This window comes from Taudactylus pleione, unplaced genomic scaffold (genome assembly GCF_031769625.1).
Source record: "Taudactylus pleione unplaced genomic scaffold, aTauple2 ptg000967l, whole genome shotgun sequence".
Classification (NCBI taxonomy): domain Eukaryota; kingdom Metazoa; phylum Chordata; class Amphibia; order Anura; family Myobatrachidae; genus Taudactylus; species Taudactylus pleione.
The window spans coordinates 6,974,870-7,000,000 of record NW_028285368.1 but is presented as its reverse complement, the minus strand read 5'-3'; the positions used below and the strand labels follow the sequence as shown (position 1 = coordinate 7,000,000).

General features: G+C 37.4%; 8 non-coding genes and 93 pseudogenes across 8 annotated transcripts; all 101 read right to left on the bottom strand.

The window, feature by feature from the left end:
• Positions 1-96: 96 nt before the first annotated feature.
• On the bottom strand, positions 97-215 carry LOC148460796 (5S ribosomal RNA; annotated as a pseudogene).
• A 116-nt stretch (positions 216-331) lies between these two features.
• On the bottom strand, positions 332-450 carry LOC148460795 (5S ribosomal RNA; annotated as a pseudogene).
• A 350-nt stretch (positions 451-800) lies between these two features.
• LOC148460794 (5S ribosomal RNA) lies at positions 801-919 on the bottom strand (annotated as a pseudogene).
• Positions 920-1,034: 115 nt separating this feature from the next.
• On the bottom strand, positions 1,035-1,153 carry LOC148460793 (5S ribosomal RNA). Its single transcript, XR_015874533.1, has one exon. It is a non-coding gene; the product is annotated as a 5S ribosomal RNA (ribosomal RNA).
• A 116-nt stretch (positions 1,154-1,269) lies between these two features.
• Positions 1,270-1,388, bottom strand: LOC148460792 (5S ribosomal RNA; annotated as a pseudogene).
• A 350-nt stretch (positions 1,389-1,738) lies between these two features.
• On the bottom strand, positions 1,739-1,857 carry LOC148460791 (5S ribosomal RNA; annotated as a pseudogene).
• Positions 1,858-1,972: 115 nt separating this feature from the next.
• Positions 1,973-2,091, bottom strand: LOC148460790 (5S ribosomal RNA). The gene has a single exon (XR_015873673.1). It is a non-coding gene; the product is annotated as a 5S ribosomal RNA (ribosomal RNA).
• A 116-nt stretch (positions 2,092-2,207) lies between these two features.
• Positions 2,208-2,326, bottom strand: LOC148460789 (5S ribosomal RNA; annotated as a pseudogene).
• A 117-nt stretch (positions 2,327-2,443) lies between these two features.
• On the bottom strand, positions 2,444-2,562 carry LOC148460788 (5S ribosomal RNA; annotated as a pseudogene).
• Positions 2,563-2,678: 116 nt separating this feature from the next.
• Positions 2,679-2,797, bottom strand: LOC148460787 (5S ribosomal RNA; annotated as a pseudogene).
• Positions 2,798-2,913: 116 nt separating this feature from the next.
• LOC148460786 (5S ribosomal RNA) lies at positions 2,914-3,032 on the bottom strand (annotated as a pseudogene).
• A 116-nt stretch (positions 3,033-3,148) lies between these two features.
• Positions 3,149-3,267, bottom strand: LOC148460785 (5S ribosomal RNA; annotated as a pseudogene).
• Positions 3,268-3,383: 116 nt separating this feature from the next.
• Positions 3,384-3,502, bottom strand: LOC148460784 (5S ribosomal RNA; annotated as a pseudogene).
• A 115-nt stretch (positions 3,503-3,617) lies between these two features.
• Positions 3,618-3,736, bottom strand: LOC148460783 (5S ribosomal RNA; annotated as a pseudogene).
• Positions 3,737-3,851: 115 nt separating this feature from the next.
• LOC148460782 (5S ribosomal RNA) lies at positions 3,852-3,970 on the bottom strand. The gene has a single exon (XR_015873259.1). It is a non-coding gene; the product is annotated as a 5S ribosomal RNA (ribosomal RNA).
• A 116-nt stretch (positions 3,971-4,086) lies between these two features.
• LOC148460781 (5S ribosomal RNA) lies at positions 4,087-4,205 on the bottom strand (annotated as a pseudogene).
• A 117-nt stretch (positions 4,206-4,322) lies between these two features.
• On the bottom strand, positions 4,323-4,441 carry LOC148460780 (5S ribosomal RNA; annotated as a pseudogene).
• Positions 4,442-4,557: 116 nt separating this feature from the next.
• LOC148460779 (5S ribosomal RNA) lies at positions 4,558-4,676 on the bottom strand (annotated as a pseudogene).
• A 350-nt stretch (positions 4,677-5,026) lies between these two features.
• On the bottom strand, positions 5,027-5,145 carry LOC148460778 (5S ribosomal RNA; annotated as a pseudogene).
• A 115-nt stretch (positions 5,146-5,260) lies between these two features.
• Positions 5,261-5,379, bottom strand: LOC148460777 (5S ribosomal RNA; annotated as a pseudogene).
• A 116-nt stretch (positions 5,380-5,495) lies between these two features.
• On the bottom strand, positions 5,496-5,614 carry LOC148460776 (5S ribosomal RNA; annotated as a pseudogene).
• Positions 5,615-5,731: 117 nt separating this feature from the next.
• Positions 5,732-5,850, bottom strand: LOC148460775 (5S ribosomal RNA; annotated as a pseudogene).
• A 116-nt stretch (positions 5,851-5,966) lies between these two features.
• On the bottom strand, positions 5,967-6,085 carry LOC148460774 (5S ribosomal RNA; annotated as a pseudogene).
• Positions 6,086-6,201: 116 nt separating this feature from the next.
• On the bottom strand, positions 6,202-6,320 carry LOC148460773 (5S ribosomal RNA; annotated as a pseudogene).
• Positions 6,321-6,436: 116 nt separating this feature from the next.
• Positions 6,437-6,555, bottom strand: LOC148460772 (5S ribosomal RNA). Its single transcript, XR_015874149.1, has one exon. It is a non-coding gene; the product is annotated as a 5S ribosomal RNA (ribosomal RNA).
• Positions 6,556-6,671: 116 nt separating this feature from the next.
• LOC148460771 (5S ribosomal RNA) lies at positions 6,672-6,790 on the bottom strand (annotated as a pseudogene).
• Positions 6,791-6,906: 116 nt separating this feature from the next.
• LOC148460770 (5S ribosomal RNA) lies at positions 6,907-7,025 on the bottom strand (annotated as a pseudogene).
• A 115-nt stretch (positions 7,026-7,140) lies between these two features.
• Positions 7,141-7,259, bottom strand: LOC148460769 (5S ribosomal RNA; annotated as a pseudogene).
• A 116-nt stretch (positions 7,260-7,375) lies between these two features.
• LOC148460768 (5S ribosomal RNA) lies at positions 7,376-7,494 on the bottom strand (annotated as a pseudogene).
• A 115-nt stretch (positions 7,495-7,609) lies between these two features.
• LOC148460767 (5S ribosomal RNA) lies at positions 7,610-7,728 on the bottom strand (annotated as a pseudogene).
• Positions 7,729-7,845: 117 nt separating this feature from the next.
• On the bottom strand, positions 7,846-7,964 carry LOC148460766 (5S ribosomal RNA; annotated as a pseudogene).
• A 107-nt stretch (positions 7,965-8,071) lies between these two features.
• Positions 8,072-8,190, bottom strand: LOC148460765 (5S ribosomal RNA; annotated as a pseudogene).
• A 116-nt stretch (positions 8,191-8,306) lies between these two features.
• Positions 8,307-8,425, bottom strand: LOC148460764 (5S ribosomal RNA; annotated as a pseudogene).
• Positions 8,426-8,541: 116 nt separating this feature from the next.
• On the bottom strand, positions 8,542-8,660 carry LOC148460763 (5S ribosomal RNA). The gene has a single exon (XR_015874074.1). It is a non-coding gene; the product is annotated as a 5S ribosomal RNA (ribosomal RNA).
• Positions 8,661-8,776: 116 nt separating this feature from the next.
• On the bottom strand, positions 8,777-8,895 carry LOC148460762 (5S ribosomal RNA; annotated as a pseudogene).
• A 116-nt stretch (positions 8,896-9,011) lies between these two features.
• On the bottom strand, positions 9,012-9,130 carry LOC148460761 (5S ribosomal RNA; annotated as a pseudogene).
• A 116-nt stretch (positions 9,131-9,246) lies between these two features.
• On the bottom strand, positions 9,247-9,365 carry LOC148460760 (5S ribosomal RNA). The gene has a single exon (XR_015873484.1). It is a non-coding gene; the product is annotated as a 5S ribosomal RNA (ribosomal RNA).
• A 116-nt stretch (positions 9,366-9,481) lies between these two features.
• Positions 9,482-9,600, bottom strand: LOC148460759 (5S ribosomal RNA; annotated as a pseudogene).
• A 116-nt stretch (positions 9,601-9,716) lies between these two features.
• Positions 9,717-9,835, bottom strand: LOC148460758 (5S ribosomal RNA; annotated as a pseudogene).
• Positions 9,836-9,951: 116 nt separating this feature from the next.
• LOC148460757 (5S ribosomal RNA) lies at positions 9,952-10,070 on the bottom strand (annotated as a pseudogene).
• A 115-nt stretch (positions 10,071-10,185) lies between these two features.
• On the bottom strand, positions 10,186-10,304 carry LOC148460756 (5S ribosomal RNA; annotated as a pseudogene).
• Positions 10,305-10,421: 117 nt separating this feature from the next.
• Positions 10,422-10,540, bottom strand: LOC148460755 (5S ribosomal RNA; annotated as a pseudogene).
• Positions 10,541-10,656: 116 nt separating this feature from the next.
• Positions 10,657-10,775, bottom strand: LOC148460754 (5S ribosomal RNA; annotated as a pseudogene).
• Positions 10,776-10,891: 116 nt separating this feature from the next.
• LOC148460753 (5S ribosomal RNA) lies at positions 10,892-11,010 on the bottom strand (annotated as a pseudogene).
• Positions 11,011-11,126: 116 nt separating this feature from the next.
• Positions 11,127-11,245, bottom strand: LOC148460752 (5S ribosomal RNA; annotated as a pseudogene).
• A 116-nt stretch (positions 11,246-11,361) lies between these two features.
• LOC148460751 (5S ribosomal RNA) lies at positions 11,362-11,480 on the bottom strand (annotated as a pseudogene).
• A 116-nt stretch (positions 11,481-11,596) lies between these two features.
• Positions 11,597-11,715, bottom strand: LOC148460750 (5S ribosomal RNA; annotated as a pseudogene).
• A 109-nt stretch (positions 11,716-11,824) lies between these two features.
• Positions 11,825-11,943, bottom strand: LOC148460749 (5S ribosomal RNA; annotated as a pseudogene).
• A 116-nt stretch (positions 11,944-12,059) lies between these two features.
• Positions 12,060-12,178, bottom strand: LOC148460748 (5S ribosomal RNA; annotated as a pseudogene).
• A 116-nt stretch (positions 12,179-12,294) lies between these two features.
• On the bottom strand, positions 12,295-12,413 carry LOC148460747 (5S ribosomal RNA; annotated as a pseudogene).
• Positions 12,414-12,763: 350 nt separating this feature from the next.
• On the bottom strand, positions 12,764-12,882 carry LOC148460746 (5S ribosomal RNA; annotated as a pseudogene).
• A 115-nt stretch (positions 12,883-12,997) lies between these two features.
• On the bottom strand, positions 12,998-13,116 carry LOC148460745 (5S ribosomal RNA; annotated as a pseudogene).
• Positions 13,117-13,232: 116 nt separating this feature from the next.
• On the bottom strand, positions 13,233-13,351 carry LOC148460744 (5S ribosomal RNA; annotated as a pseudogene).
• A 116-nt stretch (positions 13,352-13,467) lies between these two features.
• Positions 13,468-13,586, bottom strand: LOC148460743 (5S ribosomal RNA; annotated as a pseudogene).
• A 116-nt stretch (positions 13,587-13,702) lies between these two features.
• LOC148460742 (5S ribosomal RNA) lies at positions 13,703-13,821 on the bottom strand (annotated as a pseudogene).
• A 116-nt stretch (positions 13,822-13,937) lies between these two features.
• LOC148460741 (5S ribosomal RNA) lies at positions 13,938-14,056 on the bottom strand (annotated as a pseudogene).
• Positions 14,057-14,171: 115 nt separating this feature from the next.
• LOC148460740 (5S ribosomal RNA) lies at positions 14,172-14,290 on the bottom strand (annotated as a pseudogene).
• A 116-nt stretch (positions 14,291-14,406) lies between these two features.
• Positions 14,407-14,525, bottom strand: LOC148460739 (5S ribosomal RNA; annotated as a pseudogene).
• A 115-nt stretch (positions 14,526-14,640) lies between these two features.
• On the bottom strand, positions 14,641-14,759 carry LOC148460738 (5S ribosomal RNA; annotated as a pseudogene).
• A 117-nt stretch (positions 14,760-14,876) lies between these two features.
• Positions 14,877-14,995, bottom strand: LOC148460737 (5S ribosomal RNA; annotated as a pseudogene).
• Positions 14,996-15,102: 107 nt separating this feature from the next.
• On the bottom strand, positions 15,103-15,221 carry LOC148460736 (5S ribosomal RNA; annotated as a pseudogene).
• Positions 15,222-15,337: 116 nt separating this feature from the next.
• On the bottom strand, positions 15,338-15,456 carry LOC148460735 (5S ribosomal RNA; annotated as a pseudogene).
• A 116-nt stretch (positions 15,457-15,572) lies between these two features.
• Positions 15,573-15,691, bottom strand: LOC148460734 (5S ribosomal RNA; annotated as a pseudogene).
• A 350-nt stretch (positions 15,692-16,041) lies between these two features.
• Positions 16,042-16,160, bottom strand: LOC148460733 (5S ribosomal RNA; annotated as a pseudogene).
• A 115-nt stretch (positions 16,161-16,275) lies between these two features.
• Positions 16,276-16,394, bottom strand: LOC148460732 (5S ribosomal RNA; annotated as a pseudogene).
• Positions 16,395-16,510: 116 nt separating this feature from the next.
• LOC148460731 (5S ribosomal RNA) lies at positions 16,511-16,629 on the bottom strand (annotated as a pseudogene).
• A 116-nt stretch (positions 16,630-16,745) lies between these two features.
• LOC148460730 (5S ribosomal RNA) lies at positions 16,746-16,864 on the bottom strand (annotated as a pseudogene).
• A 116-nt stretch (positions 16,865-16,980) lies between these two features.
• Positions 16,981-17,099, bottom strand: LOC148460729 (5S ribosomal RNA; annotated as a pseudogene).
• Positions 17,100-17,215: 116 nt separating this feature from the next.
• Positions 17,216-17,334, bottom strand: LOC148460728 (5S ribosomal RNA; annotated as a pseudogene).
• A 115-nt stretch (positions 17,335-17,449) lies between these two features.
• On the bottom strand, positions 17,450-17,568 carry LOC148460727 (5S ribosomal RNA; annotated as a pseudogene).
• A 116-nt stretch (positions 17,569-17,684) lies between these two features.
• LOC148460726 (5S ribosomal RNA) lies at positions 17,685-17,803 on the bottom strand (annotated as a pseudogene).
• Positions 17,804-17,918: 115 nt separating this feature from the next.
• On the bottom strand, positions 17,919-18,037 carry LOC148460725 (5S ribosomal RNA; annotated as a pseudogene).
• A 117-nt stretch (positions 18,038-18,154) lies between these two features.
• Positions 18,155-18,273, bottom strand: LOC148460724 (5S ribosomal RNA; annotated as a pseudogene).
• Positions 18,274-18,380: 107 nt separating this feature from the next.
• LOC148460723 (5S ribosomal RNA) lies at positions 18,381-18,499 on the bottom strand (annotated as a pseudogene).
• A 116-nt stretch (positions 18,500-18,615) lies between these two features.
• On the bottom strand, positions 18,616-18,734 carry LOC148460722 (5S ribosomal RNA; annotated as a pseudogene).
• A 116-nt stretch (positions 18,735-18,850) lies between these two features.
• LOC148460721 (5S ribosomal RNA) lies at positions 18,851-18,969 on the bottom strand. The gene has a single exon (XR_015874072.1). It is a non-coding gene; the product is annotated as a 5S ribosomal RNA (ribosomal RNA).
• Positions 18,970-19,085: 116 nt separating this feature from the next.
• On the bottom strand, positions 19,086-19,204 carry LOC148460720 (5S ribosomal RNA; annotated as a pseudogene).
• Positions 19,205-19,320: 116 nt separating this feature from the next.
• Positions 19,321-19,439, bottom strand: LOC148460719 (5S ribosomal RNA; annotated as a pseudogene).
• Positions 19,440-19,555: 116 nt separating this feature from the next.
• On the bottom strand, positions 19,556-19,674 carry LOC148460718 (5S ribosomal RNA). The gene has a single exon (XR_015873482.1). It is a non-coding gene; the product is annotated as a 5S ribosomal RNA (ribosomal RNA).
• A 116-nt stretch (positions 19,675-19,790) lies between these two features.
• Positions 19,791-19,909, bottom strand: LOC148460717 (5S ribosomal RNA; annotated as a pseudogene).
• Positions 19,910-20,025: 116 nt separating this feature from the next.
• On the bottom strand, positions 20,026-20,144 carry LOC148460716 (5S ribosomal RNA; annotated as a pseudogene).
• Positions 20,145-20,260: 116 nt separating this feature from the next.
• Positions 20,261-20,379, bottom strand: LOC148460715 (5S ribosomal RNA; annotated as a pseudogene).
• A 115-nt stretch (positions 20,380-20,494) lies between these two features.
• LOC148460714 (5S ribosomal RNA) lies at positions 20,495-20,613 on the bottom strand (annotated as a pseudogene).
• A 117-nt stretch (positions 20,614-20,730) lies between these two features.
• Positions 20,731-20,849, bottom strand: LOC148460713 (5S ribosomal RNA; annotated as a pseudogene).
• A 116-nt stretch (positions 20,850-20,965) lies between these two features.
• Positions 20,966-21,084, bottom strand: LOC148460712 (5S ribosomal RNA; annotated as a pseudogene).
• Positions 21,085-21,200: 116 nt separating this feature from the next.
• On the bottom strand, positions 21,201-21,319 carry LOC148460711 (5S ribosomal RNA; annotated as a pseudogene).
• A 116-nt stretch (positions 21,320-21,435) lies between these two features.
• On the bottom strand, positions 21,436-21,554 carry LOC148460710 (5S ribosomal RNA; annotated as a pseudogene).
• A 116-nt stretch (positions 21,555-21,670) lies between these two features.
• On the bottom strand, positions 21,671-21,789 carry LOC148460709 (5S ribosomal RNA; annotated as a pseudogene).
• Positions 21,790-21,905: 116 nt separating this feature from the next.
• Positions 21,906-22,024, bottom strand: LOC148460708 (5S ribosomal RNA; annotated as a pseudogene).
• Positions 22,025-22,133: 109 nt separating this feature from the next.
• Positions 22,134-22,252, bottom strand: LOC148460707 (5S ribosomal RNA; annotated as a pseudogene).
• A 116-nt stretch (positions 22,253-22,368) lies between these two features.
• On the bottom strand, positions 22,369-22,487 carry LOC148460706 (5S ribosomal RNA; annotated as a pseudogene).
• Positions 22,488-22,603: 116 nt separating this feature from the next.
• LOC148460705 (5S ribosomal RNA) lies at positions 22,604-22,722 on the bottom strand (annotated as a pseudogene).
• A 350-nt stretch (positions 22,723-23,072) lies between these two features.
• Positions 23,073-23,191, bottom strand: LOC148460704 (5S ribosomal RNA; annotated as a pseudogene).
• Positions 23,192-23,306: 115 nt separating this feature from the next.
• LOC148460703 (5S ribosomal RNA) lies at positions 23,307-23,425 on the bottom strand (annotated as a pseudogene).
• A 116-nt stretch (positions 23,426-23,541) lies between these two features.
• On the bottom strand, positions 23,542-23,660 carry LOC148460702 (5S ribosomal RNA; annotated as a pseudogene).
• A 116-nt stretch (positions 23,661-23,776) lies between these two features.
• Positions 23,777-23,895, bottom strand: LOC148460701 (5S ribosomal RNA; annotated as a pseudogene).
• A 116-nt stretch (positions 23,896-24,011) lies between these two features.
• LOC148460700 (5S ribosomal RNA) lies at positions 24,012-24,130 on the bottom strand (annotated as a pseudogene).
• Positions 24,131-24,245: 115 nt separating this feature from the next.
• LOC148460699 (5S ribosomal RNA) lies at positions 24,246-24,364 on the bottom strand (annotated as a pseudogene).
• A 116-nt stretch (positions 24,365-24,480) lies between these two features.
• Positions 24,481-24,599, bottom strand: LOC148460698 (5S ribosomal RNA; annotated as a pseudogene).
• A 116-nt stretch (positions 24,600-24,715) lies between these two features.
• LOC148460697 (5S ribosomal RNA) lies at positions 24,716-24,834 on the bottom strand (annotated as a pseudogene).
• Positions 24,835-24,950: 116 nt separating this feature from the next.
• Positions 24,951-25,069, bottom strand: LOC148460696 (5S ribosomal RNA; annotated as a pseudogene).
• Between the last annotated feature and the right edge of the window lie 62 nt (positions 25,070-25,131).

Sequence of the window (25,131 nt, the reverse complement as noted above, 5' to 3'; positions counted from 1 at the left end):
GACCTCTATTACTTCTTAACTCAAGTAAATTCATTGATAAGTTGAAAAAATTAATTGTAAAATGTAATAGAAAAGAATGTTATGGCAGTATAAAATTACCTACAGCACCAGGTATTCCCAGGTGGTCTCCCATCCAAGTACTTATCAGGCCCAATACTGCATAGCTTCCAAGATAAGACGAGATTGGGCATGTCCAGTGTGGTTTGGCTGTAGGTGCTCAAAAACATTAACTTTAGACCTCTTTTACTTCTTAACTCAAGTAAATTCTTAAGTAAGTTGAAAAAATTAAATGTAAAATGTAATAGAAAAGAATGTTATGTCAGTATAAAATTCCCTACAGCACCTGGTACTCCCAGGTGGTGTCCCATCCAAGTACTAACCAAGCCCAACACTGCACAGCTTCCAAGATCAGATGAGATTGGGCATGTCCAGTGTGGTTTGGCTGTAGGTGCTCAAAAACTTTAACTTTAGACCTCTTTTACTTCTTAACGCAAGTAAATTCATTGATAAGTTTAAAAATGAAATGTAAAATGTAACAGAAAAGAATGTTATGGCAGTATAAAATTACCTACAGCAAATGGTATTACCAGGTGGTCTCCCATCCAAGTACTAACCAGGCCCAACACTACATAGCTTCCAAGATCAGATGAGATTGGGCATGCCCAGTGTGTTTTGGCTGTAAGTGCTCAAAAACATTAACTTTAGACCTCTTTTACTTCTTAACTCAAGTAAATTCATTGATAAGTTGAAAAAATTTAATGTAAAATGTAATAGAAAAGAATGTTATGGCTGAATAAAATTACATACAGCACCTGGTATTCCCAGGTGGTCTCCCATCCAAGTACTAACCAGGCCCAACACTGCATAGCTTCCAAGATCAGACGAGATTGGGCATGTCCAGTGTGGTTTGGCTGTAGGTGCTCAAAAACATTAACTTTAGTCCTCTTTTACTTCTTAACTCAAGTAAATTCATTGATAAGTTTAAAAATGAAATGTAAAATGTAATAGAAAAGAATGTTATGGCAGTATAAAATTACCTACAGCACCAGGTATTCCCAGGTGGTCTCCCATCCAAGTACTAACCAGGCCCAACACTGCATAGCTTCCAAGATCAGATGAGATTGGGCATGTCCAGTGTGGTTTGGCTGTAGGTGCACAAAAACTTTAACTTTAGACCTCTTTTACTTCTTAACTCAAGTAAATTCATTGATAAGTTGAAAAAATTAAATGTAAAATGTAATAGAAAAGAATGTTATGTCAGTATAAAATTCTCTACAGCACCTGGTATTCCCAGGTGGTGTCCCATCCAAGTACTAACCAAGCCCAACACTGCACAGCTTCCAAGATCAGATGAGATTGGGCATGTCCAGTGTGGTTTGGCTGTAGGTGCTCAAAAACTTTAACTTTAGACCTCTTTTACTTCTTAACGCAAGTAAATTCATTGATAAGTTTAAAAATGAAATGTAAAATGTAACAGAAAAGAATGTTACGGCAGTATAAAATTACCTACAGCAAATGGTATTACCAGGTGGTCTCCCATCCAAGTACTAACCAGGCCCAACACTGCATAGCTTCCAAGACCAGATGAGATAGGGCATGCCCAGTGTGTTTTGGCTGTAGGTGCTCAAAAATATTAACTTTAGACCTCTTTTACTTCTTAACTCAAGTAAATTCATTGATAAGTTGAAAAAATTTAATGTAAAATGTTATAGAAAAGAATGTTATGGCTGAATAAAATTACATACAGCACCTGGTATTCCCAGGTGGTCTCCCATTCAAGTACTAACCAGGCCCAACACTGCATAGCTTCCAAGATCAGACGAGATTGGGCATGTCCAGTGTGGTTTGGCTGTAGGTGCTCAAAAACATTAACTTTAGTCCTCTTTTACTTCTTAACTCAAGTAAATTCATTGATTAGTTTAAAAATGAAATGTAAAATGTAATAGAAAAGAATGTTATGGCAGTATAAAATTACCTACAGCACCAGGTATTCCCAGGTGGTCTCCCATCCAAGTACTAACCAGGCCCAACACTGCATAGCTTCCAAGATCAGATGAGATTGGGCATGTCCAGTGTGGTTTGGCTATAGGTGCACAAAAACTTTAACTTTAGACCTCTTTTACTTCTTTACTCAAGTAAATTCATTGATAAGTTGAATAAATTAAATGTAAAATGTAATAGAAAAGAATGTTATGGCAGTATAAAATTACCTACAGCACCTGGTATTCCCAGGTGGTCTCCCATCCAAGTTCTAACCAGGCCCAACACTGAATAGCTTCCAAGATCAGATGAGATTGGGCATGCCCAGTGTGGTTTGGCTGTAGGTGCTCAAAAACATTAACTTTAGACCTCTTTTACTTCTTAACTCAAGTACATTCTATTGATAAGTTGAAAAAATGAAATGTAAAATGTAACAGAAAAGAATGTTATGGCAGTATAAAATTACCTACAGCTCCTGGTATTCCCAGGTGGTCTCCCATCCAAGTACTAATCAGGCCCAACACTGCATAGCTTCCAAGATCAGACGAGATTGGGCATTTCCAGTGTGGTTTGGCTGTAGGTGCTCAAAAACATTAACTTTAGACCTCTTTTACTTATTAACTCAAGTAAATTCATTGATAAGTTGAAAAAATGAAATGTAAAATGTAATAGAAAAAAATGTTATGGCAGTATAAAATTACCAATAGCACCTGGTATTCCCAGGTGGTCTCCCATCCAAGTACTAACCAGGCCCAACACTGAATAGCTTCCAAGATCAGACGAGATTGGGCATGTCCAGTGTGGTTTGGCTGTAGGTGCTCAAAAACATTAACTTTAGACCTCTTTTACTTCTTTACTCAAGTAAATTCATTGATAAGTTGAAAAAATTAAATGTAAAATGTAATAGAAAAGAATGTCATGGCAGTATAAAATTACCTACAGCACCTGGTATTCCCAGGTGGTCTACCATCCAAGTACTAACCAGGCCCAACACTGCATAGCTTCCAAGATCAGACGAGATTGGGCATGTCCAGTGTGGTTTGGCTGTAAGTGCTCAAAAACTTTAACTTTAGACCTCTATTACTTCTTAACTCAAGTAAATTCATTGATAAGTTGAAAAAATTAATTGTAAAATGTAATAGAAAAGAATGTTATGGCAGTATAAAATTACCTACAGCACCTGGTTTTCCCAGGTGGTCTCCCATCCAAGTACTTATCAGGCCCAATACTGCATAGCTTCCAAGATAAGACAAGATTGGGCATGTCCAGTGTGGTTTGGCTGTAGGTGCTCAAAAACATTAACTTTAGACCTCTTTTACTTCTTAACTCAAGTAAATTCATTGATAAGTTGAAAAAATTAAATGTAAAATGTAATAGAAAAGAATGTTATGTCAGTATAAAATTCCCTACAGCACCTGGTATTCCCAGGTGGTGTCCCATCCAAGTACTAACCAAGCCCAACACTGCACAGCTTCCAAGATCAGATGAGATTGGGCATGTCCAGTGTGGTTTGGCTGTAGGTGCTCAAAAACTTTAACTTTAGACCTCTTTTACTTCTTAACGCAAGTAAATTCATTGATAAGTTTAAAAATGAAATGTAAAATGTAACAGAAAAGAATGTTATGGCAGTATAAATTTACCTACAGCAAATGGTATTACCAGGTGGTCTCCCATCCAAGTACTAACCAGGCCCAACACTGCATAGCTTCCAAGATCAGACGAGATTGGGCATGTCCAGTGTGGGTTGGCTGTAGGTGCACAAAAACATTAACTTTAGTCCTCTTTTACTTCTTAACTCAAGTAAATTCAATGATAAGTTTAAAAATGAAATGTAAAATGTAATAGAAAAGAATGTTATGGCAGTATAAAATTACCTACAGCACCTGGTATTCCCAGGTGGTCTCCCATCCAAGTACTAACCAGGCCCAACACTGCATAGCTTCCAAGATCAGATGAGATTGGGTATGTCCAGTGTGGTTTGGCTGTAGGTGCACAAAAACTTTAACTTTAGACCTCTTTTACTTCTTTACTCAAGTAAATTCATTGATAAGTTGAATAAATTAAATGTAAAATGTAATAGAAAAGAATGTTATGGCAGTATAAAATTACCTACAGCACCTGGTATTCCCAGGTGGTCTCCCATCCAAGTTCTAACCAGGCACAACACTGAATAGCTTCCAAGATCAGACGAGATTGGGCATGCCCAGTGTGGTTTGGCTCTAGGTGCTCAAAAACATTAACTTTAGACCTCTTTTACTTCTTAACTCAAGTACATTCTATTGATAAGTTGAAAAAATGAAATGTAAAATGTAACAGAAAAGAATGTTATGGCAGTATAAAATTACCTACAGCACCTGGTATTCCCAGGTGGTCTCCCATCCAAGTACTAACCAGGCCCAACACTGAATAGCTTCCAAGATCAGACGAGATTGGGCATGTCCAGGGTGGTTTGGCTGTAGGTGCTCAAAAACATTAACTTTAGACCTCTTTTACTTCTTAACTCAAGTAAATTCATTGATAAGTTGAAAAAATTAAATGTAAAATGTAATAGAAAAGAATGTTATGTCAGTATAAAATTCCCTACAGCACCTGGTATTCCCAGGTGGTGTCCCATCCAAGTACTAACCAAGCCCAACACTGCACAGCTTCCAAGATCAGATGAGATTGGGCATGTCCAGTGTGGTTTGGCTGTAGGTGCTCAAAAACTTTAACTTTAGACCTCTTTTACTTCTTAACGCAAGTAAATTCATTGATAAGTTTAAAAATGACATGTAAAATGTAACAGAAAAGAATGTTATGGCAGTATAAAATTACCTACAGCAAATGGTATTACCAGGTGGTCTCCCATCCAAGTACTAACCAGGCCCAACACTGCATAGCTTCCAAGACCAGATGAGATAGGGCATGCCCAGTGTGTTTTGGCTGTAGGTGCTCAAAAATATTAACTTTAGACCTCTTTTACTTCTTAACTCAAGTAAATTCATTGATAAGTTGAAAAAATTTAATGTAAAATGTTATAGAAAAGAATGTTATGGCTGAATAAAATTACATACAGCACCTGGTATTCCCAGGTGGTCTCCCATTCAAGTACTAACCAGGCCCAACACTGCATAGCTTCCAAGATCAGACGAGATTGGGCATGTCCAGTGTGGTTTGGCTGTAGGTGCTCAAAAACATTAACTTTAGTCCTCTTTTACTTCTTAACTCAAGTAAATTCATTGATAAGTTTAAAAATGAAATGTAAAATGTAATAGAAAAGAATGTTATGGCAGTATAAAATTACCTACAGCACCAGGTATTCCCAGGTGGTCTCCCATCCAAGTACTCACCAGGCCCAACACTGCATAGCTTCCAAGATCAGATGAGATTGGGCATGTCCAGTGTGGTTTGGCTATAGGTGCACAAAAACTTTAACTTTAGACCTCTTTTACTTCTTTACTCAAGTAAATTCATTGATAAGTTGAATAAATTAAATGTAAAATGTAATAGAAAAGAATGTTATGGCAGTATAAAATTACCTACAGCACCTGGTATTCCCAGGTGGTCTCCCATCCAAGTTCTAACCAGGCCCAACACTGAATAGTTTCCAAGATCAGACGAGATTGGGCATGCCCAGTGTGGTTTGGCTGTAGGTGCTCAAAAACATTAACTTTAGACCTCTTTTACTTCTTAACTCAAGTACATTCTATTGATAAGTTGAAAAAATGAAATGTAAAATGTAACAGAAAAGAATGTTATGGCAGTATAAAATTACCTATAGCTCCTGGTATTCCCAGGTGGTCTCCCATCCAAGTACTAATCAGGCCCAACACTGCATAGCTTCCAAGATCAGATGAGATTGGGCATTTCCAGTGTGGTTTGGCTGTAGGTGCTCAAAAACATTAACTTTAGACCTCTTTTACTTATTAACTCAAGTAAATTCATTGATAAGTTGAAAAAATGAAATGTAAAATGTAATAGAAAAAAATGTTATGGCAGTATAAAATTACCAATAGCACCTGGTATTCCCAGGTGGTCTCCCATCCAAGTACTAACCAGGCCCAACACTGAATAGCTTCCAAGATCAGACGAGATTGGGCATGTCCAGTGTGGTTTGGCTGTAGGTGCTCAAAAACATTAACTTTAGACCTCTTTTACTTCTTAACTCAAGTAAATTCATTGATAAGTTGAAAAAATTAAATGTAAAATGTAATAGAAAAGAATGTTATGTCAGTATAAAATTACCTACAGCATCTGGTATTCCCAGGTGGTCTCCCATCCAAGTACTAACCAAGCCCAACACTGCATAGCTTCCAAGAGCAGATGAGATTGGGCATATCCAGTGTGGTTTGGCTGTAGGTGCTCAAACACATTAACTTTAGTCCTCTTTTACTTCTTTACTCAAGTAAATTCATTGATAAGTTGAAAAAATTAAATGTAAAATGTAATAGAAAAGAATGTCATGGCAGTATAAAATTACCTACAGCACCTGGTATTCCCAGGTGGTCTCCCATCCAAGTACTAACCAGGCCCAACACTGCATAGCTTCCAAGATCAGACGAGATTGGGCATGTCCAGTGTGGTTTGGCTGTAAGTGCTCAAAAACTTTAACTTTAGACCTCTATTACTTCTTAACTCAAGTAAATTCATTGATAAGTTGAAAAAATTAATTGTAAAATGTAATAGAAAAGAATGTTATGGCAGTATAAAATTACCTACAGCACCTGGTTTTCCCAGGTGGTCTCCCATCCAAGTACTTATCAGGCCCAATACTGCATAGCTTCCAAGATAAGACAAGATTGGGCATGTCCAGTGTGGTTTGGCTGTAGGTGCTCAAAAACATTAACTTTAGACCTCTTTTACTTCTTAACTCAAGTAAATTCATTGATAAGTTGAAAAAATTAAATGTAAAATGTAATAGAAAAGAATGTTATGTCAGTATATAATTCCCTACAGCACCTGGTATTCCCAGGTGGTGTCCGATCCAAGTACTAACCAAGCCCAACACTGCACAGCTTCCAAGATCAGATGAGATTGGGCAAGTCCAGTGTGGTTTGGCTGTAGGTGCTCAAAAACTTTAACTTTAGACCTCTTTTACTTCTTAACGCAAGTAAATTCATTGATAAGTTTAAAAATGAAATGTAAAATGTAACAGAAAAGAATGTTATGGCAGTATAAATTTACCTACAGCAAATGGTATTACCAGGTGGTCTCCCATCCAAGTACTAACCAGGCCCAACACTGCATAGCTTCCAAGATCAGATGAGATTGGGCATGCCCAGTGTGGTTTGGCTGTAGGTGCACAAAAACATTAACTTTAGACCTCTTTTACTTCTTAACTCAAGTAAATTCATTGATAAGTTGAAAAAATTTAATGTAAAATGTAATAGAAAAGAATGTTATGGCTGAATAAAATTACATACAGCACCTGGTATTCCCAGGTGGTCTCCCATCCAAGTACTAACCAGGCCCAACACTGCATAGCTTCCAAGATCAGACGAGATTGGGCATGTCCAGTGTGGGTTGGCTGTAGGTGCTCAAAAACATTAACTTTAGTCCTCTTTTACTTCTTAACTCAAGTAAATTCAATGATAAGTTTAAAAATGAAATGTAAAATGTAATAGAAAAGAATGTTATGGCAGTATAAAATTACCTACAGCACCTGGTATTCCCAGGTGGTCTCCCATCCAAGTACTAACCAGGCCCAACACTGAATAGCTTCCAAGATCAGACGAGATTGGGCATGCCCAGTGTGGTTTGGCTGTAGGTGCTCAAAAACATTAACTTTAGACCTCTTTTACTTCTTAACTCAAGTACATTCTATTGATAAGTTGAAAAAATGAAATGTAAAATGTAACAGAAAAGAATGTTATGGCAGTATAAAATTACCTACAGCACCTGGTATTCCCAGGTGGTCTCCCATCCAAGTACTAACCAGGCCCAACACTGCATAGCTTCCAAGATCAGACGAGATTGGGCATGCCCAGTGTGGTTTGGCTGTAGGTGCTCAAAAACATTAACTTTAGACCTCTATTACTTCTTAAATTGATTGATAAGTTGAAAAAATTAATTGTAAAATGTAATAGAAAAGAATGTTATGGCAGTATAAAATTACCTACAGCACCTGGTATTCCCAGGTGGTCTCCCATCCAATTACTAACCAGGCCCAACACTGAAGAGCTTCCAAGATCAGACGAGATTGGGCATGTCCAGGGTGGTTTGGCTGTAGGTGTTCAAAAACATTAACTTTAGACCTCTTTTACTTCTTAACTCAAGTAAATTCATTGATACGTTGAAAAAATTAAATGTAAAATGTAATAGAAAAGAATGTTATGTCAGTATAAAATTACCTACAGCATCTGGTATTCCCAGGTGGTCTCCCATCCAAGTACTAACCAAGCCCAACACTGCACAGCTTCCAAGATCAGACGAGATTGGGCATGTCCAGTGTGGTTGGGCTGTAGGTGCTCAAAAACATTAACTTTAGACCTCTATTACTTCTTAACTCAAGTAATTTCATTGATAAGTTGAAAAAATTAAATGTAAAATGTAATAGAAAAGAATGTCATGGCAGTATAAAATTACCTACAGCACCTGGTATTCCCAGGTGGTCTCCCATCCAAGTACTAACCAGGCCCAACACTGCATAGCTTCCAAGATCAGACGAGATTGGGCATGGCCAGTGTGGTTTGGCTGTAGGTGCTCAAACACATTAACTTTAGACCTCTATTACTTCTTAACTCAAGTAAATTCATTGATAAGTTGAAAAAATTAAATGTAAAATGTAATATAAAAGAATGTTATGTCAGTATAAAATTACCTACAGCACCTGGTATTCCCAGGTGGTCTCCCATCCAAGTACTAACCAAGCCCAACACTGCACAGCTTCCAAGATCAGATGAGATTGGGCATGTCCAGTGTGCTTTGGCTGTAGGTGCTCAAAAACATTAACTTTAGACCTCTTTTACTTCTTAACTCAAGTAAATTCATTGATAAGTTGAAAAAATGTAATATAAAATGTAATAGAAAAGAATGTTATGGCAGTATAAAATTACCTACAGCACCTGGTATTCCCAGGTGGTCTCCCATCCAAGTACTAACCAAGCCCAACACTGCACAGCTTCCAAGATCAGATGAGATTGGGCATGTCCAGTGTGGTTTGGCTGTAGGTGCTCAAAAACTTTAACTTTAGACCTCTTTTACTTCTTAACTCAAGTAAATTCATTGATAAGTTGAAAAAATGTAATATAAAATGTAATAGAAAAGAATGTTATGGCAGTATAAAATTACCTACAGCACCTGGTATTCCCAGGTGGTCTCCCATCCAAGTACTAATCAGGCCCAACACTGCATAGCTTCCAAGATCAGACGAGATTGGGCATTTCCAGTGTGGTTTGGCTGTAGGTGCTCAAAAACATTAACTTTAGACCTCTTTTACTTATTAACTCAAGTAAATTCATTGATAAGTTGAAAAAATGAAATGTAAAATGTAATAGAAAAGAATGTTATGTCAGTATAAAATTACCTACAGCACCTGGTATTCCCAAATGGTCTCCCATCCAGGTACTAACCAGGCCCAACACTGCATAGCTTCCAAGATCAGACAAGATTGGGCAGGTCCAGTGTGGTTTGGCTGTTGGTGCTCAAAAACATTAACTTTAGACCTCTTTTACTTCTTAACTCAAGTAAATTCATTGATAAGTTGAAAAAATTAAATGTAAAATGTAATAGAAAAGAATGTTATGTCAGTATAAAATTACCTACAGCACCTGGTATTCCCAGGTGGTCTCCCATCCAAGTACTAATCAGGCCCAACACTGCATAGCTTCCAAGATCAGACAAGATTGGGCATGTCCAGTGTGGTTTGGCTGTAGGTGCTCAAAAACATTAACTTTAGACCTCTTTTACTTCTTAACTCAAGTAAATTCATTGATAAGTTGAAAAAATTAAATGTAAAATGTAATAGAAAAGAATGTTATGTCAGTATAAAATTACCTACAGCACCTGGTATTCCCAGGTGGTCTCCCATCCCAGTACTAATCAGGCCGAACACTGCATAGCTTCCAAGATCAGACGAGATTGGGCATTTCCAGTGTGGTTTGGCTGTAGGTGCTCAAATACATTAACTTTAGACCTCTTTTACTTCTTAACTCAAGTAAATTCATTGATAAGTTTAAAAATGAAATGTAAAATGTAACAGAAAATAATGTTATGGCAGTATAAAATTGCCTACAGCTCCTGGTATTACCAGGTGGTCTCCCATCCAAGTACTAAACAGGCCCAACACTGCATAGCTTCCAAGATCAGACGAGATTGGGCAAGCCCAGTGTGTTTTGGCTGTAGGTGCTCAAAAATATTAACTTTAGACCTCTTTTACTTCTTAACTCAAGTACATTCTATTGATAAGTTGAAAAAATGAAATGTAAAATGTAACAGAAAAGAATGTTATGGCAGTATAAAATTACCTACAGCTCCTGGTATTCCCAGGTGGTCTCCCATCCAAGTACTAACCAGGCCCAACACTGCATAGCTTCCAAGATCAGACGAGATTGGGCATGTCCAGTGTGGTTTGGCTGTAGGTGCTCAAAAACATTAACTTTAGACCTCTATTACTTCTTAACTCAAGTAAATTGATTGATAAGTTGAAAAAATTAATTGTAAAATGTAATAGAAAAGAATGTTATGGCAGTATAAAATTACCTACAGCACCTGGTATTCCCAGGTGGTCTCCCATCCAAGTACTAACCAGGCCCAACACTGAATAGCTTCCAAGATCAGATGAGATTGGGCATGTCCAGGGTGGTTTGGCTGTAGGTGCTCAAAAACATTAACTTTAGACCTCTTTTACTTCTTTACTCAAGTAAATTCATTGATAAGTTGAAAAAATTAAATGTAAAATGTAACAGAAAAGAATGTTATGGCAGTATAAAATTACCTACAGCTCCTGGTATTCCTAGGTGGTCTCCCATCCAAGTACTAACCTGGCCCAACACTGCATAGCTTCCAAGAGCAGACGAGATTGGGCATGTCCAGTGTGGTTTGTCTGTAGGCACACAAAAACATTAACTTTAGACCTCTTTTACTTCTTTACTCAAGTAAATTCATTGATAAGTTGAAAAAATTAAATGTAAAATGTAATAGAAAAGAATGTTATGGCAGTATAAAATTAACTACAGCATCTGGCATTCCCAGGTGGTCTCCCATCCAAGTACTAACCAGGCCCAATACTGCATAGCTTCCAAGATCAGACCAAATTGGGCATGTCCAGTTTGGTTTGGCTGTAGGTGCTCAAAAATATTAACTTTAGACCTCTTTTACTTCTTAACTCAAGTAAATTCATTGATAAGTTGAAAAAATTAAATGTAAAATGTAATAGAAAAGAATGTTATGGCTGAATAAAATTACCTACAGCACCTGGTATTCCCAGGTGGTCTCCCATCCAAGTACTAACCAGGCCCAACACTGCACAGCTTCCAAGATCAGACGAGATTGGGCATGTCCAGTGGGGTTTGGCTGTAGGTGCTCAAAAACATTAACTTTAGACCTCTTTTACTTCTTTACTCAAGTAAATTCATTGATAAGTTGAAAAAATTAAATGTAAAATGTAATAGAAAAGAATGTTATGGCAGTATAAAATTACCTACAGCTCCTGGTATTCCCAGGTGGTCTCCCATCCAAGTACTAACCAGGCTCAACACTGCATAGCTTCCAAGATAAGACGAGATTGGGCATGTACAGTGTGGTTTGGCCGTAGGTGCTCAAAAACATTAACTTTTGACCTCTATTACTTCTTAACTCAAGTAAATTGATTGATAAGTTGAAAAAATTAAATGTAATAGAAAAGAATGTTATGGCAGTATAAAATTACCTACAGCACCTGGTATTCCCAGGTGGTCTCCCCTCCAAGTACTAACCAGGCCCAACACTGCATAGCTTCCAAGATCAAACGAGATTGGGTATGTCCAGTGAGGTTTGGCTGTAGGTGCTCAAAAACATTAACTTTAGACCTCTATTACTTCTTATCTCAAGTAAATTCATTGATAAGTTGAAAAAATGAATTGTAAAATGTAATAGAAAAGAATGTTATGGCAGTATAAAATTACCTACAGCACCTGGTATTCCCAGGTGGTCTCCCATCCAAGTACTTATCAGGCCCAATACTGCATAGCTTCCAAGATAAGACGAGATTGGGCATGTCCAGTGTGGTTTGGCTGTAGGTGCTCAAAAACATTAACTTTAGACCTCTTTTACTTCTTAACTCAAGTGAATTCATTGATAAGTTGAAAAAATTAAATGTAAAATGTAATAGAAAAGAATGTTATGTCAGTATAAAATTCCCTACAGCACCTGGTATTCCCAGGTGGTGTCCCATCCAAATACTAACCAAGCCCAACACTGCACAGCTTCCAAGATCAGATGAGATTGGTCATGTCCAGTGTGGTTTGGCTGTAGGTGCTCAAAAACTTTAACTTTATACCTCTTTTACTTCTTAACGCAAGTAAATTCATTGATAAGTTTAAAAATGAAATGTAAAATGTAACAGAAAAGAATGTTATGGCAGTATAAAATTACCTACAGCAAATGGTATTACCAGGTGGTCTCCCATCCAAGTACTAACCAGGCCCAACACTGCATAGCTTCCAAGATCAGATGAGATTGGGCATGCACAGTGTGTTTTGTCTGTAGGTGCTCAAAAACATTAACTTTAGACTTCTTTTACTTCTTAATTCAAGTAAATTCATTGATAAGTTGAAAAAATTTAATGTAAAATGTAATAGAAAAGAATGTTATGGCTGAATAAAATTACATACAGCACCTGGTATTCCCAGGTGGTCTCCCATCCAAGTACTAACCAGGCCCAACACTGCATAGCTTCCAAGATCAGATGAGATTGGGCATGTCCAGTGTGGTTTGGCTGTAGGTGCTCAAAAACATTAACTTTAGTCCTCTTTTACTTCTTAACTCAAGTAAATTCATTGATAAGTTTAAAAATGAAAGGTAAAATGTAATAGAAAAGAATGTTATGGCAGTATAAAATTACCTACAGCACCTGGTATTCCCAGGTGTTCTCCCATCCAAGTACTAACCAGGCCCAACACTGCAAAGCTTCCAAGATCAGATGAGATTGGGCATGTCCAGTGTGGTTTGGCTGTAGGTGCACAAAACCTTTAACTTTAGACCTCTTTTACTTCTTTACTCAAGTAAATTCATTGATAAGTTGAATAAAGTAAATGTAAAATGTAATAGAAAAGAATGTTATGGCAGTATAAAATTACCTACAGCACCTGGTATTCCCAGGTGGTCTCCCATCCAAGTTCTAACCAGGCCCAACACTGAATAGCTTCCAAGATCAGACGAGATTGGGCATGCCCAGTGTGGTTTGGCTGTAGGTGCTCAAAAACATTAACTTTAGACCTCTTTTACTTCTTAACTCAAGTAAATTGATTGATAAGTTGAAAAAATTAATTGTAAAATGTAATAGAAAAGAATGTTATGGCAGTATAAAATTACCTACAGCACCTGGTATTCCATGGTGGTCTCCCATCCAAGTACTAACCAGGCCCAACACTGAATAGCTTCCAAGATCAGACGAGATTGGGCATGTCCAGGGTGGTTTGGCTGTAGGTGCTCAAAAACATTAACTTTAGACCTCTTTTACTTCTCAACTCAAGTAAATTCATTGATAAGTTGAAAAAATTAATTGTAAAATGTAATAGAAAAGAATGTTATGGCAGTATAAAATTACCTACAGCACCTGGTTTTCCCAGGTGGTCTCCCATCCAAGTACTTATCAGGCCCAATACTGCATAGCTTCCAAGATAAGACAAGATTGGGCATGTCCAGTGTGGTTTGGCTGTAGGTGCTCAAAAACATTAACTTTAGACCTCTTTTACTTCTTAACTCAAGTAAATTCATTGATAAGTTGAAAAAATTAAATGTAAAATGTAATAGAAAAGAATGTTATGTCAGTATATAATTCCCTACAGCACCTGGTATTCCCAGGTGGTGTCCGATCCAAGTACTAACCAAGCCCAACACTGCACAGCTTCCAAGATCAGATGAGATTGGGCATGTCCAGTGTGGTTTGGCTGTAGGTGCTCAAAAACTTTAACTTTAGACCTCTTTTACTTCTTAACGCAAGTAAATTCATTGATAAGTTTAAAAATGAAATGTAAAATGTAACAGAAAAGAATGTTATGGCAGTATAAATTTACCTACAGCAAATGGTATTACCAGGTGGTCTCCCATCCAAGTACTAACCAGGCCCAACACTGCATAGCTTCCAAGATCAGATGAGATTGGGCATGCCCAGTGTGGTTTGGCTGTAGGTGCACAAAAACATTAACTTTAGACCTCTTTTACTTCTTAACTCAAGTAAATTCATTGATAAGTTGAAAAAATTTAATGTAAAATGTAATAGAAAAGAATGTTATGGCTGAATAAAATTACATACAGCACCTGGTATTCCCAGGTGGTCTCCCATCCAAGTACTAACCAGGCCCAACACTGCATAGCTTCCAAGATCAGACGAGATTGGGCATGTCCAGTGTGGGTTGGCTGTAGGTGCTCAAAAACATTAACTTTAGTCCTCTTTTACTTCTTAACTCAAGTAAATTCAATGATAAGTTTAAAAATGAAATGTAAAATGTAATAGAAAAGAATGTTATGGCAGTATAAAATTACCTACAGCACCTGGTATTCCCAGGTGGTCTCCCATCCAAGTACTAACCAGGCCCAACACTGAATAGCTTCCAAGATCAGACGAGATTGGGCATGCCCAGTGTGGTTTGGCTGTAGGTGCTCAAAAACATTAACTTTAGACCTCTTTTACTTCTTAACTCAAGTACATTCTATTGATAAGTTGAAAAAATGAAATGTAAAATGTAACAGAAAAGAATGTTATGGCAGTATAAAATTACCTACAGCACCTGGTATTCCCAGGTGGTCTCCCATCCAAGTACTAACCAGGCCCAACACTGCATAGCTTCCAAGATCAGACGAGATTGGGCATGCCCAGTGTGGTTTGGCTGTAGGTGCTCAAAAACATTAACTTTAGACCTCTATTACTTCTTAAATTGATTGATAAGTTGAAAAAATTAATTGTAAAATGTAATAGAAAAGAATGTTATGGCAGTATAAAATTACCTACAGCACCTGGTATTCCCAGGTGGTCTCCCCTCCAAGTACTAACCAGGCCCAACACTGCATAGCTTCCAAGATCAAACGAGATTGGGTATGTCCAGTGAGGTTTGGCTGTAGGTGCTCAAAAACATTAACTTTAGACCTCTATTACTTCTTATCTCAAGTAAATTCATTGATAAGTTGAAAAAATGAATTGTAAAATGTAATAGAAAAGAATGTTATGGCAGTATAAAATTACCTACAGCACCTGGTATTCCCAGGTGGTCTCCCATCCAAGTACTTATCAGGCCCAATACTGCATAGCTTCCAAGATAAGACGAGATTGGGCATGTCCAGTGTGGTTTGGCTGTAGGTGCTCAAAAACATTAACTTTAGACCTCTTTTACTTCTTAACTCAAGTGAATTCATTGATAAGTTGAAAAAATTAAATGTAAAATGTAATAGAAAAGAATGTTATGTCAGTATAAAATTCCCTACAGCACCTGGTATTCCCAGGTGGTGTCCCATCCAAATACTAACCAAGCCCAACACTGCACAGCTTCCAAGATCAGATGAGATTGGTCATGTCCAGTGTGGTTTGGCTGTAGGTGCTCAAAAACTTTAACTTTATACCTCTTTTACTTCTTAACGCAAGTAAATTCATTGATAAGTTTAAAAATGAAATGTAAAATGTAACAGAAAAGAATGTTATGGCAGTATAAAATTACCTACAGCAAATGGTATTACCAGGTGGTCTCCCATCCAAGTACTAACCAGGCCCAACACTGCATAGCTTCCAAGATCAGATGAGATTGGGCATGCACAGTGTGTTTTGTCTGTAGGTGCTCAAAAACATTAACTTTAGACTTCTTTTACTTCTTAATTCAAGTAAATTCATTGATAAGTTGAAAAAATTTAATGTAAAATGTAATAGAAAAGAATGTTATGGCTGAATAAAATTACATACAGCACCTGGTATTCCCAGGTGGTCTCCCATCCAAGTACTAACCAGGCCCAACACTGCATAGCTTCCAAGATCAGATGAGATTGGGCATGTCCAGTGTGGTTTGGCTGTAGGTGCTCAAAAACATTAACTTTAGTCCTCTTTTACTTCTTAACTCAAGTAAATTCATTGATAAGTTTAAAAATGAAAGGTAAAATGTAATAGAAAAGAATGTTATGGCAGTATAAAATTACCTACAGCACCTGGTATTCCCAGGTGTTCTCCCATCCAAGTACTAACCAGGCCCAACACTGCAAAGCTTCCAAGATCAGATGAGATTGGGCATGTCCAGTGTGGTTTGGCTGTAGGTGCACAAAACCTTTAACTTTAGACCTCTTTTACTTCTTTACTCAAGTAAATTCATTGATAAGTTGAATAAAGTAAATGTAAAATGTAATAGAAAAGAATGTTATGGCAGTATAAAATTACCTACAGCACCTGGTATTCCCAGGTGGTCTCCCATCCAAGTTCTAACCAGGCCCAACACTGAATAGCTTCCAAGATCAGACGAGATTGGGCATGCCCAGTGTGGTTTGGCTGTAGGTGCTCAAAAACATTAACTTTAGACCTCTTTTACTTCTTAACTCAAGTAAATTGATTGATAAGTTGAAAAAATTAATTGTAAAATGTAATAGAAAAGAATGTTATGGCAGTATAAAATTACCTACAGCACCTGGTATTCCATGGTGGTCTCCCATCCAAGTACTAACCAGGCCCAACACTGAATAGCTTCCAAGATCAGACGAGATTGGGCATGTCCAGGGTGGTTTGGCTGTAGGTGCTCAAAAACATTAACTTTAGACCTCTTTTACTTCTCAACTCAAGTAAATTCATTGATAAGTTGAAAAAATTAATTGTAAAATGTAATAGAAAAGAATGTTATGGCAGTATAAAATTACCTACAGCACCTGGTTTTCCCAGGTGGTCTCCCATCCAAGTACTTATCAGGCCCAATACTGCATAGCTTCCAAGATAAGACAAGATTGGGCATGTCCAGTGTGGTTTGGCTGTAGGTGCTCAAAAACATTAACTTTAGACCTCTTTTACTTCTTAACTCAAGTAAATTCATTGATAAGTTGAAAAAATTAAATGTAAAATGTAATAGAAAAGAATGTTATGTCAGTATATAATTCCCTACAGCACCTGGTATTCCCAGGTGGTGTCCGATCCAAGTACTAACCAAGCCCAACACTGCACAGCTTCCAAGATCAGATGAGATTGGGCATGTCCAGTGTGGTTTGGCTGTAGGTGCTCAAAAACTTTAACTTTAGACCTCTTTTACTTCTTAACGCAAGTAAATTCATTGATAAGTTTAAAAATGAAATGTAAAATGTAACAGAAAAGAATGTTATGGCAGTATAAATTTACCTACAGCAAATGGTATTACCAGGTGGTCTCCCATCCAAGTACTAACCAGGCCCAACACTGCATAGCTTCCAAGATCAGATGAGATTGGGCATGCCCAGTGTGGTTTGGCTGTAGGTGCACAAAAACATTAACTTTAGACCTCTTTTACTTCTTAACTCAAGTAAATTCATTGATAAGTTGAAAAAATTTAATGTAAAATGTAATAGAAAAGAATGTTATGGCTGAATAAAATTACATACAGCACCTGGTATTCCCAGGTGGTCTCCCATCCAAGTACTAACCAGGCCCAACACTGCATAGCTTCCAAGATCAGACGAGATTGGGCATGTCCAGTGTGGGTTGGCTGTAGGTGCTCAAAAACATTAACTTTAGTCCTCTTTTACTTCTTAACTCAAGTAAATTCAATGATAAGTTTAAAAATGAAATGTAAAATGTAATAGAAAAGAATGTTATGGCAGTATAAAATTACCTACAGCACCTGGTATTCCCAGGTGGTCTCCCATCCAAGTACTAACCAGGCCCAACACTGAATAGCTTCCAAGATCAGACGAGATTGGGCATGCCCAGTGTGGTTTGGCTGTAGGTGCTCAAAAACATTAACTTTAGACCTCTTTTACTTCTTAACTCAAGTACATTCTATTGATAAGTTGAAAAAATGAAATGTAAAATGTAACAGAAAAGAATGTTATGGCAGTATAAAATTACCTACAGCACCTGGTATTCCCAGGTGGTCTCCCATCCAAGTACTAACCAGGCCCAACACTGCATAGCTTCCAAGATCAGACGAGATTGGGCATGCCCAGTGTGGTTTGGCTGTAGGTGCTCAAAAACATTAACTTTAGACCTCTATTACTTCTTAAATTGATTGATAAGTTGAAAAAATTAATTGTAAAATGTAATAGAAAAGAATGTTATGGCAGTATAAAATTACCTACAGCACCTGGTATTCCCAGGTGGTCTCCCATCCAATTACTAACCAGGCCCAACACTGAAGAGCTTCCAAGATCAGACGAGATTGGGCATGTCCAGGGTGGTTTGGCTGTAGGTGTTCAAAAACATTAACTTTAGACCTCTTTTACTTCTTAACTCAAGTAAATTCATTGATACGTTGAAAAAATTAAATGTAAAATGTAATAGAAAAGAATGTTATGTCAGTATAAAATTACCTACAGCATCTGGTATTCCCAGGTGGTCTCCCATCCAAGTACTAACCAAGCCCAACACTGCACAGCTTCCAAGATCAGACGAGATTGGGCATGTCCAGTGTGGTTGGGCTGTAGGTGCTCAAAAACATTAACTTTAGACCTCTATTACTTCTTAACTCAAGTAATTTCATTGATAAGTTGAAAAAATTAAATGTAAAATGTAATAGAAAAGAATGTCATGGCAGTATAAAATTACCTACAGCACCTGGTATTCCCAGGTGGTCTCCCATCCAAGTACTAACCAGGCCCAACACTGCATAGCTTCCAAGATCAGACGAGATTGGGCATGGCCAGTGTGGTTTGGCTGTAGGTGCTCAAACACATTAACTTTAGACCTCTATTACTTCTTAACTCAAGTAAATTCATTGATAAGTTGAAAAAATTAAATGTAAAATGTAATATAAAAGAATGTTATGTCAGTATAAAATTACCTACAGCACCTGGTATTCCCAGGTGGTCTCCCATCCAAGTACTAACCAAGCCCAACACTGCACAGCTTCCAAGATCAGATGAGATTGGGCATGTCCAGTGTGCTTTGGCTGTAGGTGCTCAAAAACATTAACTTTAGACCTCTTTTACTTCTTAACTCAAGTAAATTCATTGATAAGTTGAAAAAATGTAATATAAAATGTAATAGAAAAGAATGTTATGGCAGTATAAAATTACCTACAGCACCTGGTATTCCCAGGTGGTCTCCCATCCAAGTACTAACCAAGCCCAACACTGCACAGCTTCCAAGATCAGATGAGATTGGGCATGTCCAGTGTGGTTTGGCTGTAGGTGCTCAAAAACTTTAACTTTAGACCTCTTTTACTTCTTAACTCAAGTAAATTCATTGATAAGTTGAAAAAATGTAATATAAAATGTAATAGAAAAGAATGTTATGGCAGTATAAAATTACCTACAGCACCTGGTATTCCCAGGTGGTCTCCCATCCAAGTACTAATCAGGCCCAACACTGCATAGCTTCCAAGATCAGACGAGATTGGGCATTTCCAGTGTGGTTTGGCTGTAGGTGCTCAAAAACATTAACTTTAGACCTCTTTTACTTATTAACTCAAGTAAATTCATTGATAAGTTGAAAAAATGAAATGTAAAATGTAATAGAAAAGAATGTTATGTCAGTATAAAATTACCTACAGCACCTGGTATTCCCAAATGGTCTCCCATCCAGGTACTAACCAGGCCCAACACTGCATAGCTTCCAAGATCAGACAAGATTGGGCAGGTCCAGTGTGGTTTGGCTGTTGGTGCTCAAAAACATTAACTTTAGACCTCTTTTACTTCTTAACTCAAGTAAATTCATTGATAAGTTGAAAAAATTAAATGTAAAATGTAATAGAAAAGAATGTTATGTCAGTATAAAATTACCTACAGCACCTGGTATTCCCAGGTGGTCTCCCATCCAAGTACTAATCAGGCCCAACACTGCATAGCTTCCAAGATCAGACAAGATTGGGCATGTCCAGTGTGGTTTGGCTGTAGGTGCTCAAAAACATTAACTTTAGACCTCTTTTACTTCTTAACTCAAGTAAATTCATTGATAAGTTGAAAAAATTAAATGTAAAATGTAATAGAAAAGAATGTTATGTCAGTATAAAATTACCTACAGCACCTGGTATTCCCAGGTGGTCTCCCATCCCAGTACTAATCAGGCCGAACACTGCATAGCTTCCAAGATCAGACGAGATTGGGCATTTCCAGTGTGGTTTGGCTGTAGGTGCTCAAATACATTAACTTTAGACCTCTTTTACTTCTTAACTCAAGTAAATTCATTGATAAGTTTAAAAATGAAATGTAAAATGTAACAGAAAATAATGTTATGGCAGTATAAAATTGCCTACAGCTCCTGGTATTACCAGGTGGTCTCCCATCCAAGTACTAAACAGGCCCAACACTGCATAGCTTCCAAGATCAGACGAGATTGGGCAAGCCCAGTGTGTTTTGGCTGTAGGTGCTCAAAAATATTAACTTTAGACCTCTTTTACTTCTTAACTCAAGTACATTCTATTGATAAGTTGAAAAAATGAAATGTAAAATGTAACAGAAAAGAATGTTATGGCAGTATAAAATTACCTACAGCTCCTGGTATTCCCAGGTGGTCTCCCATCCAAGTACTAACCAGGCCCAACACTGCATAGCTTCCAAGATCAGACGAGATTGGGCATGTCCAGTGTGGTTTGGCTGTAGGTGCTCAAAAACATTAACTTTAGACCTCTATTACTTCTTAACTCAAGTAAATTGATTGATAAGTTGAAAAAATTAATTGTAAAATGTAATAGAAAAGAATGTTATGGCAGTATAAAATTACCTACAGCACCTGGTATTCCCAGGTGGTCTCCCATCCAAGTACTAACCAGGCCCAACACTGAATAGCTTCCAAGATCAGATGAGATTGGGCATGTCCAGGGTGGTTTGGCTGTAGGTGCTCAAAAACATTAACTTTAGACCTCTTTTACTTCTTTACTCAAGTAAATTCATTGATAAGTTGAAAAAATTAAATGTAAAATGTAACAGAAAAGAATGTTATGGCAGTATAAAATTACCTACAGCTCCTGGTATTCCTAGGTGGTCTCCCATCCAAGTACTAACCTGGCCCAACACTGCATAGCTTCCAAGAGCAGACGAGATTGGGCATGTCCAGTGTGGTTTGTCTGTAGGCACACAAAAACATTAACTTTAGACCTCTTTTACTTCTTTACTCAAGTAAATTCATTGATAAGTTGAAAAAATTAAATGTAAAATGTAATAGAAAAGAATGTTATGGCAGTATAAAATTAACTACAGCATCTGGCATTCCCAGGTGGTCTCCCATCCAAGTACTAACCAGGCCCAATACTGCATAGCTTCCAAGATCAGACCAAATTGGGCATGTCCAGTTTGGTTTGGCTGTAGGTGCTCAAAAATATTAACTTTAGACCTCTTTTACTTCTTAACTCAAGTAAATTCATTGATAAGTTGAAAAAATTAAATGTAAAATGTAATAGAAAAGAATGTTATGGCTGAATAAAATTACCTACAGCACCTGGTATTCCCAGGTGGTCTCCCATCCAAGTACTAACCAGGCCCAACACTGCACAGCTTCCAAGATCAGACGAGATTGGGCATGTCCAGTGGGGTTTGGCTGTAGGTGCTCAAAAACATTAACTTTAGACCTCTTTTACTTCTTTACTCAAGTAAATTCATTGATAAGTTGAAAAAATTAAATGTAAAATGTAATAGAAAAGAATGTTATGGCAGTATAAAATTACCTACAGCTCCTGGTATTCCCAGGTGGTCTCCCATCCAAGTACTAACCAGGCTCAACACTGCATAGCTTCCAAGATAAGACGAGATTGGGCATGTACAGTGTGGTTTGGCCGTAGGTGCTCAAAAACATTAACTTTTGACCTCTATTACTTCTTAACTCAAGTAAATTGATTGATAAGTTGAAAAAATTAAATGTAATAGAAAAGAATGTTATGGCAGTATAAAATTACCTACAGCACCTGGTATTCCCAGGTGGTCTCCCCTCCAAGTACTAACCAGGCCCAACACTGCATAGCTTCCAAGATCAAACGAGATTGGGTATGTCCAGTGAGGTTTGGCTGTAGGTGCTCAAAAACATTAACTTTAGACCTCTATTACTTCTTATCTCAAGTAAATTCATTGATAAGTTGAAAAAATGAATTGTAAAATGTAATAGAAAAGAATGTTATGGCAGTATAAAATTACCTACAGCACCTGGTATTCCCAGGTGGTCTCCCATCCAAGTACTTATCAGGCCCAATACTGCATAGCTTCCAAGATAAGACGAGATTGGGCATGTCCAGTGTGGTTTGGCTGTAGGTGCTCAAAAACATTAACTTTAGACCTCTTTTACTTCTTAACTCAAGTGAATTCATTGATAAGTTGAAAAAATTAAATGTAAAATGTAATAGAAAAGAATGTTATGTCAGTATAAAATTCCCTACAGCACCTGGTATTCCCAGGTGGTGTCCCATCCAAATACTAACCAAGCCCAACACTGCACAGCTTCCAAGATCAGATGAGATTGGTCATGTCCAGTGTGGTTTGGCTGTAGGTGCTCAAAAACTTTAACTTTATACCTCTTTTACTTCTTAACGCAAGTAAATTCATTGATAAGTTTAAAAATGAAATGTAAAATGTAACAGAAAAGAATGTTATGGCAGTATAAAATTACCTACAGCAAATGGTATTACCAGGTGGTCTCCCATCCAAGTACTAACCAGGCCCAACACTGCATAGCTTCCAAGATCAGATGAGATTGGGCATGCACAGTGTGTTTTGTCTGTAGGTGCTCAAAAACATTAACTTTAGACTTCTTTTACTTCTTAATTCAAGTAAATTCATTGATAAGTTGAAAAAATTTAATGTAAAATGTAATAGAAAAGAATGTTATGGCTGAATAAAATTACATACAGCACCTGGTATTCCCAGGTGGTCTCCCATCCAAGTACTAACCAGGCCCAACACTGCATAGCTTCCAAGATCAGATGAGATTGGGCATGTCCAGTGTGGTTTGGCTGTAGGTGCTCAAAAACATTAACTTTAGTCCTCTTTTACTTCTTAACTCAAGTAAATTCATTGATAAGTTTAAAAATGAAAGGTAAAATGTAATAGAAAAGAATGTTATGGCAGTATAAAATTACCTACAGCACCTGGTATTCCCAGGTGTTCTCCCATCCAAGTACTAACCAGGCCCAACACTGCAAAGCTTCCAAGATCAGATGAGATTGGGCATGTCCAGTGTGGTTTGGCTGTAGGTGCACAAAACCTTTAACTTTAGACCTCTTTTACTTCTTTACTCAAGTAAATTCATTGATAAGTTGAATAAAGTAAATGTAAAATGCAATAGAAAAGAATGTTATGGCAGTATAAAATTACCTACAGCACCTGGTATTCCCAGGTGGTCTCCCATCCAAGTTCTAACCAGGCCCAACACTGAATAGCTTCCAAGATCAGACGAGATTGGGCATGCCCAGTGTGGTTTGGCTGTAGGTGCTCAAAAACATTAACTTTAGACCTCTTTTACTTCTTAACTCAAGTAAATTGATTGATAAGTTGAAAAAATTAATTGTAAAATGTAATAGAAAAGAATGTTATGGCAGTATAAAATTACCTACAGCACCTGGTATTCCATGGTGGTCTCCCATCCAAGTACTAACCAGGCCCAACACTGAATAGCTTCCAAGATCAGACGAGATTGGGCATGTCCAGGGTGGTTTGGCTGTAGGTGCTCAAAAACATTAACTTTAGACCTCTTTTACTTCTCAACTCAAGTAAATTCATTGATAAGTTGAAAAAATTAAATGTAAAATGTAATAGAAAAGAATGTTATGTCAGTATAAAATTACCTACAGCATCTGGTATTCCCAGGTGGTCTCCCATCCAAGTACTAACCAAGCCCAACACTGCACAGCTTCCAAGATCAGATGAGATTGGGCATGTCCAGTGTGGTTTGGCTGTAGGTGCTCAAAAACTTTAACTTTAGACCTCTTTTACTTCTTAACTCAAGTAAATTCATTGATAAGTTTAAAAATGAAATGTAAAATGTAACAGAAAAGAATGTTATGGCAGTATAAAATTACCTACAGCTCCTGGTATTCCCAGGTGGTCTCCCATCCAAGTACTAATCTGGCCCAACACTGCATAGCTTCCAAGAGCAGACGAGATTGGGCATGTCCAGTGTGGTTTGGCTGTAGGCACTCAAAAACATTAACTTTAGACCTCTTTTACTTCTTTACTCAAGTAAATTCATTGATAAGTTGAAAAAATTAAATGTAAAATGTAATAGAAAAGAATGTTATTGCAGTATAAAATTAACTACAGCTCCTAGTATTCCCAGGTGGTCTCCCATCCAAGTACTAACCAGGCCCAACACTGCATAGCTTCCAAGATCAGACGAGATTGGGCATGTCCAGTGTGGTTTGGCTATAAGAGCTCAAAAACATTAACTTTAGACCTCTTTTACTTCTTAACTCAAGTAAATTCATTGATAAGTTGAAAAAATTAATTGTAAAATGTAATAGAAAAGAATGTTATGGCAGTATAAAATTACCTACAGCACCTGGTATTCCCAGGTGGTCTCCCATCCAAGTACTAACCAGGCCCAATACTGCATAGCTTCCAAGATCAGACCAAATTGGGCATTTCCAGTTTGGTTTGGCTGTAGGTGCTCAAAAATCTTAACTTTAGACCTCTTTTACTTCTTAACTCAAGTAAATTCATTGATAAGTTGAAAAAATTAAATGTAAAATGTAATAGAAAAGAATGTTATGTCAGTATAAAATTACCTACAGCACCTGGTATTCCCAGGTGGTCTCCCATCCAAGTACTAACCATGCCCAACACTGCATAGCTTCCAAGATCAGACCAAATTGGGCATGTCCAGTTTGGTTTGGCTGTAGGTGCTCAAAAATATTAACTTTAGACCTCTTTTACTTCTTAACTCAAGTAAATTCATTGATAAGT